The sequence below is a fragment of the Opisthocomus hoazin genome, chromosome 4 (genome assembly GCF_030867145.1).
Source record: "Opisthocomus hoazin isolate bOpiHoa1 chromosome 4, bOpiHoa1.hap1, whole genome shotgun sequence".
Taxonomy (NCBI): domain Eukaryota; kingdom Metazoa; phylum Chordata; class Aves; order Opisthocomiformes; family Opisthocomidae; genus Opisthocomus; species Opisthocomus hoazin.
In genome coordinates, this window is record NC_134417.1 from 90,340,856 (window position 1) to 90,353,696 (window position 12,841).

Sequence of the window (12,841 nt, forward strand, 5' to 3'; positions counted from 1 at the left end):
TTTGCTTACTGCTTTTATCCTTACTTGTTGTAATTTAGCTGTAGCTCTCCAGGGCATCCTAGTGAGACTGCATGCTGCTCTGACCGTGTTCACACACAGCGTTGCTGTTTGCTCAGCAGTCTGCTTTTGGGCAGGGCACACACTAATGGCAGAACACTTTCAATTACTGCAGGAAGACTTCACTAAAATCCAGGGGTCAGATACTTTATGTTTTCAGAAACATTGTCTATAAGCTTCAGAGGGCCCACTTAAGTTTTGTCACGTGTACAGTGTTCAGCAAATGATGGTGCATGGACAACCATAGAGGAAGACTGAATAATTATTCAGTTCTGTTGCTGTACACATGCTCAAATATTAGGGCAACTATACCACTACATCTTGCAGGCTAGAACCGGCCTGTATGTGGTCAATGATGTGCTCAGAAGTATGAGCTATCTCCTGCTCTGATAAATACTCCCACTATTGTTCTTGCTGAGTGGACAGTCACATCTGGTCCTAATTTCTAGCATTGACATTGAACTTTCTGCCATTATTTCTAAAGTGTTTTTTTGGAGCTGGCCTAGACCACAGGCTATGAACATAAACATCCCTTCCCTCCTGCAAGGTTTCCAAGCTGTTTTACATGAAGATTCTTCTAAAGCAGGATAGAAGTTAAAAGGTAATGTAAAAGAGCTGTGTAGAAAACAGAAGACAAGGCAAGGCAAGGAAAGGCAAGGGGTAGGCAAGGGGAAGGGAAAGGTAAACTACATATGTAGATCGTGGAGTAGTCCATGGCCAGAAAGGAATGTGCTTAAAGCATGCCAACATGTCTCTTATCCTGCAGAGTCTGGCCCTTGTTCCTCTGCCTACAGACGGATCCCCATCACCATGAGTGTGGTGAAACACTGGCACAGGTTGCCCAGAGAAGCTGTGGATGCTGCCTCCCTGGAAGTGTTCAAGGCCAGGTTGGATGCAGCTCTGAGAAGGCAGATTTTTGTGTGAAAGTGTGGAAGCCTGTCTAAAATAACACCAGTGTATAATTTTTCAGACACAGGTTGTTTCGCAAATCTGTACTCTGACAACAAAAACATCAGAAAGTTGTAGATGCAATGGTACTGTGAATGACAATAACATGGCACAAGGAAAGTTCTGATACGTGTTTTCATACTTTTTATTCATTTCAAGAAATGAGAAAATAAAATTACAACTGTCACAGATACTATTACTCCCTTTTCAAACTCACATTTCTCTTGAAAATGGAAAGAAAGGACAAAGGGAAGGTTGAGCAAAACATGAAATGAAAACACTTTCTTAAAGTAGGGAGACTATGAATAGTATGTCTCTTTTGTAAAGGTAGAACTTGAAAGATTTGAAAAAAACACATCCTGCAGGTTGTTGATATCTATATATATATATATATGTTATGGAGAGATACCGAAAATGCCCTGATCATTTATTTCCTACAAGCAGACGTGCCAGTGATGTAGGAAGCAGAAATCATCCCCCTGAAGTTGCTCTGAAGCTGGCTGGGTAGGTGTCAGTGGATCCTGCAATACTTAACTCTTCCCATTAAGGTTTTAGGTTTTCCTGATTTGTCTGGAGCAAAATTCGGCCAGCACCAAGGTGAAACTTGTGGCAATAAATGAGGCTGCAGTCTTACTGCTTGGAAAGAAAATAAATTACATGGAGGAGAAATTGGTTGGTTTGTCCTTACAGGAATGTTGTATTTTTGAGAGAGATCGGGGGGGGGGGGGGGGGATCGTTTTTCACCTACCAGAACACCTTTTTAGAACTGCAAAAAAATACACTCTTCTCGTGTGTGTGTGTGTGTTCCTCATTTGTCAGCCCAGGGTGACAATGGGGCTGAGGAGAGTCTTTTTACTTACTTTCTTTCAAAGGTCTACAGCTTACCAGCTATTGTACTTGGTTTGAGCTGGAGGATGAAAGCTTAGCTTACAATATAACTTTTGGTATCTAGCTGAGGTGAAGAACTGTTACAATATCAATATGAAATATTAATAAAAATAAACTCTTTCCCCAGCAGGAAGCGAAAGCTCACAATGCAGCTGGAATGCGATGATCTTCACAAAGGATGTGAGCCCAGGACCTGGCTGTTAAACACCATTGAACCTTCAGAACACATTTTCTGTTACCACTCCGTGTTATTTAGCCATGATTTGCATTTTTAGTCTCCGTGGTATCTTAATATGGGGTAATTAACCTAATTTTCTGGCTAAATTCAGTGGAGGTAATTAAATTTTACATAACAAATTTTTCCACATACCATTAATTACAGAGAAGTTTTGTTTTTGTTGCCTGTGCTACTGAAGGAGTGTAAAGAGTATGTTGTAAAAGTCTTGTGGTGATTTACCATTGAAGTATTGTTTTTAATACAGCTTCTGAACAAACTGAGTTCAGCTAATCTATATCAACTGATGTTCTCACATTAACCTTATGAAGCAATAAAGATACACTGAATAATTTATACACAGATGAAGATAGCACAGCTCTATTTGAGCCAAGCGTGATGAACATGGGAATAACTATAGCCAGGTCATTCGATGATGCTCAAAGGAGTTCTGAAAAACCAATAACATCTCTCTTAGGAGCTGGCATAGTTCCTCAGATAAAATAGCAAAATAATGAGGGGGGTGAGGGAGAAATCATTTATGCATACGTGGCAGTCTGCTAGTAAGTGGTTGTCAGTAGCTGAGCGTACACTGAGCCATACAGACACGAGGAGCTTCTTAGTCAAAGAAAAAGACCTAGATATTTGCTGTCAAATTTCAATCAGCATTCTTTAAGGACATTTCTTTGTGTAAATCTCATTTTAAAGTAACTTGCCACGAGCAAACTAAGAATACAGATATGTTAGCACAGAATTACTGTAACTTTCAAAAAGTAGTGGAAGACTTTATTTGCTGTTTTTCATGGTAGTGGAGAGCACCAGGGTGTCATGACATTGGCTTAGTGTCTGATCAGGGAAAAAAAGACTGTACAATGTTCTTCATCATCCCATGAGTTGAACAGATTTTTCTTTTCTTTGCAGATTCCTTTGGCCTTCTCAGAGGTGGTGAATATAAAATCTAGAAGAAAAGAATATTTCATTCCAAACCAACATTATTATCGACAGAAAAAAAGACCCAAGTAATGAATTAAAAAACTGTAGAAAATAAAGTTGGTTGTGGATCTTGGGGATAATCAGCCAGTCCTAGCATTTTGGTCTTGTTTGATGGTGTTTAGGGAACTCCTTAAAGTCTTTTGTTGCTTTGTTTTTCTTGCTCATTTGTAAAGACAGAAATGTTAAAACTGTTATTGCCCAGGGAGGTGGTGGAGTCTCCTTCTCTGGAGATATTCAAGACCCTCCTGGACGGGGTCCTGTGCGGCCTGCTGTAGGTGACCCTGCTTCGGCAGGGGGGTTGGACTAGATGACCCACAGAGGTCCCTTCCAACCCCTACTATTCTGTGATTCTGTGATTCTGTGATTCTGTTATGTCTATTAGATCTTTTTTCCCCCAGCTGAAAAATAAAAAAAAAAAGGTCTTAAGAGACCATCTGTTATAACTGAATCCAAGAAAGACAATTTCATCAAGCTTCTGGTCATCATGAATTCTTTCAAGTTAGATAACATCATCTGCACGTGAGGGCACATCCTTTGTGTCCCTTCAGTGAAATTATGCCAGGAGTTAATGAAGTCCACTGAACAAAAGACTGACGTCTCAAGCTGCACAATATGACTATGTTTGTGCAACTGAATCAAGCCTTAAGACCCAAAATTTTAGAAGTATTCAGAATCTTAACCCTTATGTGTCAACTTAAGATATGATTTAGATGCTTAAATGTAAACATATAGTGCAATTTTATATGCCCTATCATATCCAGGCTGGCTTTCAGTTGCCTCTGCAGAAGGGTAAAGGTCTTCTGTACCATATCGATCAGCTCTGGGATATCTTAGTGTCTCTAGGGGTCAGACCTGACAGTAGATATCAATGCTCACGCAGCTAAATCTACCTCCTAGGACTGAAATCTTATATAAGTTTAAGTTTCTGTATTGTTTATTGTCTATGTAAGTTCTTATATGCGAGCTGGGTGCACCTGTGTAGCTCCCATTGCTGTTTGTGAACACATGGAGCTAAACTCAGTTACTCGGGTATACAGCTATTTGAGTTGGCGTGGCTCAACCTGCTAGGTGCTGGTTTATCACAGGTATTCTGCGGGTCCAGTTCCCTGTCTAGAAGGTGCCCCAGATAGCTCAGGATATCTTCAGCGACACTAGATGGTTACAGTAGAGAAAACTTGAACGGAGCTGCTAAATTGTGTTGTCTTTATATGGAAGCTGACTATCAGCCTTTCATTTACATGCCTGCGTTTGGATCTGAATCCTACCCCTGTCCTGCAAACATTTAAACTGATTTAAAGTGAATCCTGCTCAAACAGGTTGGCTCGGAGTTCTGCACATAAATGCCTTGTAGTAGCTGAGCCTAAGTGGGAGACTTTCAATTCAACGTAAGCGCCTGTCACAGAGCAGGGAATACATCTAAATGCAGTAGCTAATACTAAGTGTTGGATTAGATTTTTTTTTCAAATAAATCCCTTGTTACTGATTACTTTCTGCTATAACAGACTACTCACAGTATCAGGTACAGATGACAGAGGTCAGTTTTTGTCGTTTAATCCTTGCGTTGACGAGTTGCTTAGATGCATACAAGTTTTAATGAGAAAGTTGCCATATCAGGCCTAAAAATGTCCTCCTAAATTAATTTTACACCCTTTTTTACTAGGCCTTGCAAAATAACACTTGTTTGAAGAATCTGTTTTCCAGCATTTTCAGAAGTGGCCTGAAAGAGGTCCTACTTTCTCTTATTCCTGTCTATTCTACATTCAGATTAAGTCATCAGCTGTGGCTAAAACTACTTTAAAGTAGATGTTAGAGCAAAAACTGGGAAACTATTACACTATTTTGTGCTATTATTCAGCAATATAATGATGTAAATCATGGACTTTTTCCTCTCTATTACATGAACAGATTCTTACATTTTTTATTTTCTTTTCTGATTTGCGTCAGCCAGTAAAAAACTGCCTTCATCAAATAAGCTATTTAAACTGCTTTTACCAGAAATGTCTGAAGCTTGTTCATCTCGGCAATAAACATGCAGTACATATGGTTGAAAAAGTACATATATAATATATTCTTTTGGCAACTGCTTGATAAAAATAGCCTTTTCTCTTAAATTGTTCAGGCAGCTAATGCCATAAAATTGCAGATTGTGAAAGGTCAAACACTTGGGCCTCCTTTCAGAGCCTGCAAAGATTAAAAAATAAAAGGGTTTTTTTTCCAAAATCATGTAAAGATTTCTTCATGGATATTCTATTAGAAAACTATGAAGATGCTTTTTTTGACCCAACATGCTCAGTGTTCTCCCAAATCTTTGGCTACTTGCCATCCTTCTGTAGTATGGTTATTTTTAGGCTACTGTGCTTGATTTTGCGGGGTAGGTGACCATGAGATCAGTTAAAAGTGTGAAACATCTAGTGCCTCCTTTGCATCTGCCCTGTGTGGGTTGGGGGAGGAGGATCTCAGACTCCTAGAAGAAATTGAATTGATTCATCAGATGTATTTTGAGAGGTTAAACTACAGTTCATAGGGCAGGTGCCCTGGAATGAAGAAAGATACAACATGAACAAATATTTGCGTGCTGTTTGTTTTCCCTACACACTTTATTCACCCTTTTATTAAAACCAGGGAATATAATGTCTGTGTTGTAAGTTCTTACCACTGTAGCATCAGTCACAAGTTTCTAAGGCATAATTCTCTGGTGCTGCATTGCCCTGAGGAGTGGCAAGGAATTACTGTGCTGTCCTGAGAAAATCTACTCTCACACTGAACTCAAAGTAGGTGCACTCAGAGGACGGGAGCCATCTCGCATAGCTTAAAATGTCTACTCTTTGGCATGGTATTTCTAGGGAGTGATCCATCTGTTTTAGTTTGATCTCAGTTACACCCTACACACTGATTATATTGATTTAATCACTCCTGATTTTGCAGACAGCCTGGGGGGACTGGTTTTGATACACATTTAAACAGTGAAATCCAACTCCTAGAGGAATCTGTGGAGGTTTATTCACTCCAGAAAAGAGACAGAAATACAGACAGTGAGTGTTGTGTTAGAGCAATTACTTCAAAGCACCACAAGCCAGAAGGAACCAGATATTAGACTACAAAGAAGACAAATGGGAGTTCTCTTACCTGACTGGAGGTTGTGCCTATTTTGTTCCTGGCATTAGGGTCCAGTCTTACTTTGTTGCACCTTAGAAACAGAGAATATATGCAGCAGTACGTATGTATAGAGGTACTAGACCAAGTTACAGCCAAACCTTTTGGTCTTCTCCACATGAAAATTTTTCTGAAGTGTTATGTCAGGATTAGACTAGGACTACATGTTCTGTATTTATATAGAGCCCTTATAAAAATCCTTTTCTGGTGAACCACTTTCATTCTTCTGCATCAGCTTTTTCTAAAGAGGAAGAAAATTCACTTGGAAAATTTCCAGTCGGCTCTAATCAAATACTCTTCACTAGAAGAACAGCTTGAAAGGTTTCTGAGCCCTCAAATCACAGCCCTGCTCAGGCTCAAAGATAAACTTCAAACATCATTTATAATCTAATGATAGCTATCCAAAATTTAAATATGTAGTCTCACCTAGTTGATAAGGTTTCTTTTACAATCAATGGAGAGAGAAAGTGCTTTTAGGTACATCTAGCAAGGAATTTTTTGCAGATATCTTAAACAACTATTTTAAGATGGAATGAATCATTTTCTGTAAGTATCTGTCTGTCTTCACAGATAACTGAGGGTACCTAAGAGCATAATTTAGACTAGTCACCTTCGTTTTGGATAGAAAAAGGCAGCATCCTTCTTCCCAGTGTATTTGCCTATTATTCCTTTTCTACCTTCTTCTGTTTTCACCGAGTCCTATTAGAGAAAGCCTCTATTAAATGTAACCACCAACACAGGGTTATGCCTAAAATCCCACTATTGTTGACAACAGCATTATACTTTTTTCACCATGAAACATGATTTAATTACCTACTTAAACAGATGGTTTATTTTTTGGTAATCTGTTAAAAAAATCATTCAACAACTTTGCCTAAAGTATCACCATATTTCTACAGTTCTTCCATTGCTATTTCACTGCAGACTCTGTTAAAACATCCCCCAATTCAGACCTTCTGAAAGCTCCATCTTAAAGTACAGTCCTCATTAAATAGATCACTTTTCTTCTGATTCATTAGCATAATTGAGTAGCAATGCCTAATGAGTCCTTTTTAGGAATTTCCTATGTATATCTTGCTGCTATTTTTGCATATATCAAGGAGGCAGATATCCAGCATACGTCAACAGACTGTGTATAAATGTCAGAAATGCAAAGCTCTCACAAAACTGACCTAATTATAGGTAACTATGTACAAAGGTTTCTTCTCATTATTTCTGTTTTTTCCTACTGAACTGTTTTGTTCTGTAGGAAATTGTTTTTCAAACAAAACATTCAATGATTATTAAAATATGCCTGAGTGATACAGACACCTCTAAAATTTTCCATATATAGATGACAACAGGTATGGCAAACAAATGAGTAGGATGTGACTCAATTTAACTGCTTATGCAGAAAAGTAGATCTTTCTTGTACCTCACTCAAGTAATCAAAAACTTGTAGTCGAATGAAGACAGATTTCAGAGGAACACAGATATGATTTATTCAATGTCATGTAGGGGTTTTTTTTTCCAGCAGAGGTAGTTCCTGCCCTTTCGTGTCAAGGAGTTGAGATCTAGTTTCTAATTACTGATCTAAACTCAAAGTATTTGCACAAAATGTGTTATGTGAATCACATCCTATAATAATTTTTTATCACTGACCGTCTAAGTAAAAGGTAGTGTGAGTCCCACCCTCCTTAATCAGGGTAGATGGAGCTGTAGTATAGCCTGAAGGAAATAAAACCAAAGCAAAAGCTGATAGTCTTCATCTATATGAAAGCTGAGGAACTAAATACTAGGAGTTCCTGGGATCCTTTCCTTCACAGGGTGGCCATAGTGATGGACTCTTCCCAGCCCTGTTAAGCATAATAACTTGTCTGTCTTTCATCTCTCTTAAACATGTCGTATTAACACCGATAATTCATAGGGCACCAGCCACTCCAAATAAGTAGAAGGGCCAACCAACTAATTCTTTCCCTAGTTACCAGAATGTTCCAGGTGTAGAGGAGGAATGGATTGCTCAGGGTTGAGATTCACTTAGAAATTACTCTCCAGCTTTTCCACCTACAGAAGGGGACATTACCTGAAAGCATGTCCTGCCCTAATTCTTCCCTGCCCTTCCCTTTAAACTGATTGCAAACCACTATGTTTTGTTATGCTTCATAACAGTGGGTAAAAGAATTATGTTTGTAACGAGGTTTTAGCATGTTGCCTCCTACTGCCTCATTTGAGTTTATCACTGCCTTGTTTCCTGCCAGATGTGAGTCATTCCAGCAAGTGATTGAGCAAATCATCCCAAATTCCTCTCCAAACATCAATTTAAAGATGTCTTGCCATCCGAATCTGCCCCACAGACCATTCATTAAGAAATAAACTATTATACAGACATGATATCTCCAACTAGTTCAAGTATTTTGTGCTTTACTTCTATGAGAGTTGTGTTTTTATCCAAGTGCAAAGTGCTGCAAGGAAACCATGACCTTGTGAATCCAAGCCTTATCAGGGGACTTCTTCAAATCCAGTGTGAGTATGACCTTGGCAGCTTCTCAAAACCAAACCTATCCATGGCAGATCATTACCATTTGCCAGACAAATATACCCCTCAATAGAATCCTGAGCCTTGAAAGCAGCTGAAAAGTATGTAGCACTGGAATTGTGAAACTGAATTTCTGCAGCTGTCAAAGACGCTGGCACTTCTGAGTAATAGGTGAATGTCAGGTGGTTTGCAAGGTTTCTTTGGACAAATAAGTCATCCCTTCAGATCACCTGAAGTTCTGAAGCTTGCAATGTCATTTGCTGGTATTTTGGATTCTTGGAGAACTGGTGTCTTCCACACAGGCAAAGATTCTTTTACCAAATGCTCTTTTCTTTTCCTGTCATTTAATAGCCTCTTATCAAGTCTTCTCCTAGGTGAGTCTGGGTTTAGAGGCAAGGTTCAGAGGCTTCCGTAGTGCCTTAAGGCAATCTACACGCCTTCCTCCTTGAGCTGGGAACAAGCTGCACTCGTACACCAACAGATGACTATGTTGTATAATGTCAGGACTGTGAAGCTGGTAAGTCCAAGTCCCATGACATTAGCATGGTACTCCTGAACTTACCACCCTTAGCCTGCTGGGGCCTTGGGCAGTGATGCAGTGGGCAAGATTCCTCTTCCCATTGGGATCTGTATGAGATATCTTCATACCATGTTGTTTTAGCAGGAAGGATATTTAGTACAGAGATTTTTGGGTTCTTCAGCTTCATAGGGTAGTCAGCAAAGAAAGACGGGCTCTCCGGAGCCTGATTCAAAGCAGGAGTTTATTTCAGCTGTTTCAGTTTTCTTTGGGGGGGGGGGGGGGAATTGCTCTCTCTCTTGACTGTAGAAGATACCAAGAAAGATTTGTTGCCTGAAGTAAAAGTCAGCCCTTGAGAATCTCCTTCCCCTTCTTCTTATGCTGACCAGCAAGGAAAGAAAATCCTGCAGCAGTATGATGCTATCACCTCTCCGGTGGTGTTCCTAAAACTCCTCTCCCACTCTTCTGTTTTTCTAGTGAGTGAGTGTAGAGAACTGAGGAAACCACATCCAGCCAACTGCTAGTGATGGTCTTCAGGCAATTTTCCATGACTGGAATTAATGATCCAAATGCAAAACTGATGTGGAGAGTCTTACTCTCTAGAATTTCTGCCAGCTCTTTTCTTGCTTGTTACATGACTTGTTTTTCTGATAGAGTCTTGTTTTGTCACTGGTTTGGACATGGGAGTTTGGTTAACATTTCTAGGATCTTGACATGGAAAAGTTTGCCTGTGCATTTAGAAAGAGTGAGTGAGCAGTCCCTGATGCGCTGATTAATGGCCATGGCTGATGTCATTTTCAACACCTATCCAGGATCTTTTGTTGTGGGGTAGTCTTCATGTTTAGGTGTGTGTGTACCTCATGGATGAAAGAAATGTATAGAGACTGCTAAACTGGAGGAAAACAAGATAGAGCCAGAACCATATATATGATAGCTCTGCCAACACAGCACCCAAGATAATTAGCTCCACAGAGAAACAGGGTTAATTAGCCCAGATGCAACATCACATCTGTTAAGTTTTAAATTTTGGGCAGCTGAGCTAATAACTCCAAATATCAATGTGAAAAGACACTCAGTATGGATAACACCTTCTGCTACACTCCATCAATATGGTATGCATGCATAAGGCCATCTCCTTACTTATGAAATCAGAGGGTAATTTGCATAACTGATTTCAGAGCAGACCCAGCAGTCTAGCTAGTCAGAACGCCAAACAAAACAGAGTGGGCTGGTAGCATTTATTAATGAGTGTTCTGAATTAACTGAAAGATTGTTGTGGATGAGTATGGCATAAAATGATAATGAAAAGAACCAGTAGTCTACACCATAAAATTTTATACATTAATAACTTTTTAAAACACTAAAAGGAAAGGAACTAAATAATGAACCATGTTTATCCCTTTATGTCCAGTATCTAAGTACCTATATAAGACATGATTTCTGATTCTGGCACCCTTACAGTTTGGCAAAGAATGGGAAAACAGAACACATGAAGAGGAAATTAAAGCTCCACGAATCATACTAGAAATAAGAACCTACTGCAAAGCCGGCTGACAGGGATCATTAGTAAAATCTTCATTGTGAGTGTCTTCGAATCAAGATCAGTTTGAGACAAATTACTGGATGGGAAAAACGAGTCACTGAATGTATTATGTGCTGTTACAGAGGTTGGCCTGGAGGAGCAGCATGTCTCCTTTTAGCTCTCAAAGTAAACAGAGTGGTGGCAGCTGGCTGGAATCAAGCATCCGACATGAGCTGAAGCAAACAGTACTTAAGTGACTAGAGAAAAGAAGTTCCTGTGTTGCACCAAATTAACAGGAAAAGAAATTTTCCCTTCTGTACTCACAAGGTATGTTTCTTTCACTTTAGGAAGGCAATGCACCTGAGACAGGCAAGTAAAATTTGACTTACAATGTACCAGCTGAAGGTTCAAATTAATGACCCAGTTAAAATTAGTGTATCCTCAGCTGAGGATCGGTTACTGATCAGACACACTCTGTCAGCCCGGTGGCGTATGTAATGAACTGTATCATAACCTAAACTCACTGAAATAATTTTAAGTTCCTTTACTTAGCACTTACGAAAAAACCAGATATCCCTATAAAAGAGTTCAGTTATCATGCATTAATGTTTCATACAGGCTTATGTTGTGCATATGGGCCATTACAACAACTTAGTTGACTTGCCAAATTGTGATAATTAGAACCCGAAACTGCATCCTTCAAAGAAAACAATTCCTTTGCTCTTTAAAATTTTGTTTTATAATGGCAGCCTCTGGATGGAATGTTATTCTCTGCTTCACAGCAGGACTGAGCAACACAGGGAATTTCGCATCTTCCTATCAAGTAGGGATGCATAAGAGAGAATAATTGGCATGTACTCAGTCACATACCTTTCTTTAAAACACCATGTTCTGCTTTGCACATTTATCTGTCCCAAGTATGTTCCATTTTGAATGAATCATGTTAAAAATGAATGGAAACTACACAAAAATGAAAGGAGTCCACAATGCAATACATCAAAATGGGAATATTTTGATGTACATCTATCTCTACAAAGGTTAGACACAGTGCTAGCCCTAATGTAACACTTCAGAATACTGTGGGGTGGGAGGAAATATAAAATGATGGGTCAAATATCCCACAGGAGAAAATTAACCCAATGCCACTGATTTCCGTGAGGAAATGCCCGTTCATACCATGTGAGGATCCGTTGCTTTTCACAGGGCTGGTATTAATGATTAATAAGATACCAGATCAGTATTTGTTGTTCTTTGAAGTAATCCTGCTATCCCTGCATTATTATTTAATTCCAGTATCAACAAGATTATCACTGAAATTGGACAAGTGTGTGTGCATAAAAATGATGCCTCACAGAGCCTGTTTACGATAATCCTATCAGCTGGCAGCCAAGAATTGACTTAGCTGTTTGTTACCCACTATGAAACTAGAATTACTGAGGAACAGAAATCTCTCTATCATTTTCTCTGCCTGCCTTCATAGGGACATGCTGCATTATTACAGCAGCTCTTTTGTCCTTCACTGGAACTAAAGAGCATCTCAGAAAAGATAATTAACTGCACAGAATGAACAGGGTTAGGAAAGGATGAAGGAAGGTCTGCAGGAAAGGACAGACAATGTGCTTTCTTCCCTGTCAAGTGCATAGAACATATAGCTAGGTGTTATTTTAACTTGCTTTCACTGCTTAAAGCAGAAAAGCTAGTTGGGGTAGCAGGGCATCGAAAAAGAGGTGTTTGAGATGAAGGTTTAGAAGATGTTGCTGCAGTTTTGCCAAACTGGCTTTAGATGCTGTGGGAAAATTCTCAGGATTTTTTGAGTCCTCAAGCTCTTTGTCTTACTCCTTTCGTAAGAAATAACAAAAAAAGATGCTGCCAATCTGTATGCAAAGAATGAAATGCTGGTACTGGTCTTCACTGGTTTTGGCCCTTGAACTTGAAAGTCAATATAATCAAGCGGCCAGGTAGAAGAAAGCACAATCACTGCTTCTGAGGAGTGCAAAGTGTCTGGTGTGCCGAGCCATTTCACACTGCTTCCCT

The 12,841-nt window shown here is 39.4% G+C and overlaps 1 long non-coding RNA gene across 1 annotated transcript in view; it reads right to left on the reverse strand.

Annotated features, from left to right (window-relative positions):
- Nucleotides 1–1,196: 1,196 nt before the first annotated feature.
- Nucleotides 1,197–12,841, reverse strand: part of LOC142361069 (uncharacterized) — a 68,844-nt gene continuing 57,199 nt past the window's right edge. The window contains exons 2-3 of the long non-coding RNA XR_012763603.1: nt 6,227–6,287; nt 1,197–3,065 (exon numbers count right to left, since the gene is read on the reverse strand). This is a non-coding gene — a long non-coding RNA (uncharacterized LOC142361069). The remainder of the gene's footprint in view (nt 3,066–6,226; nt 6,288–12,841) is intronic.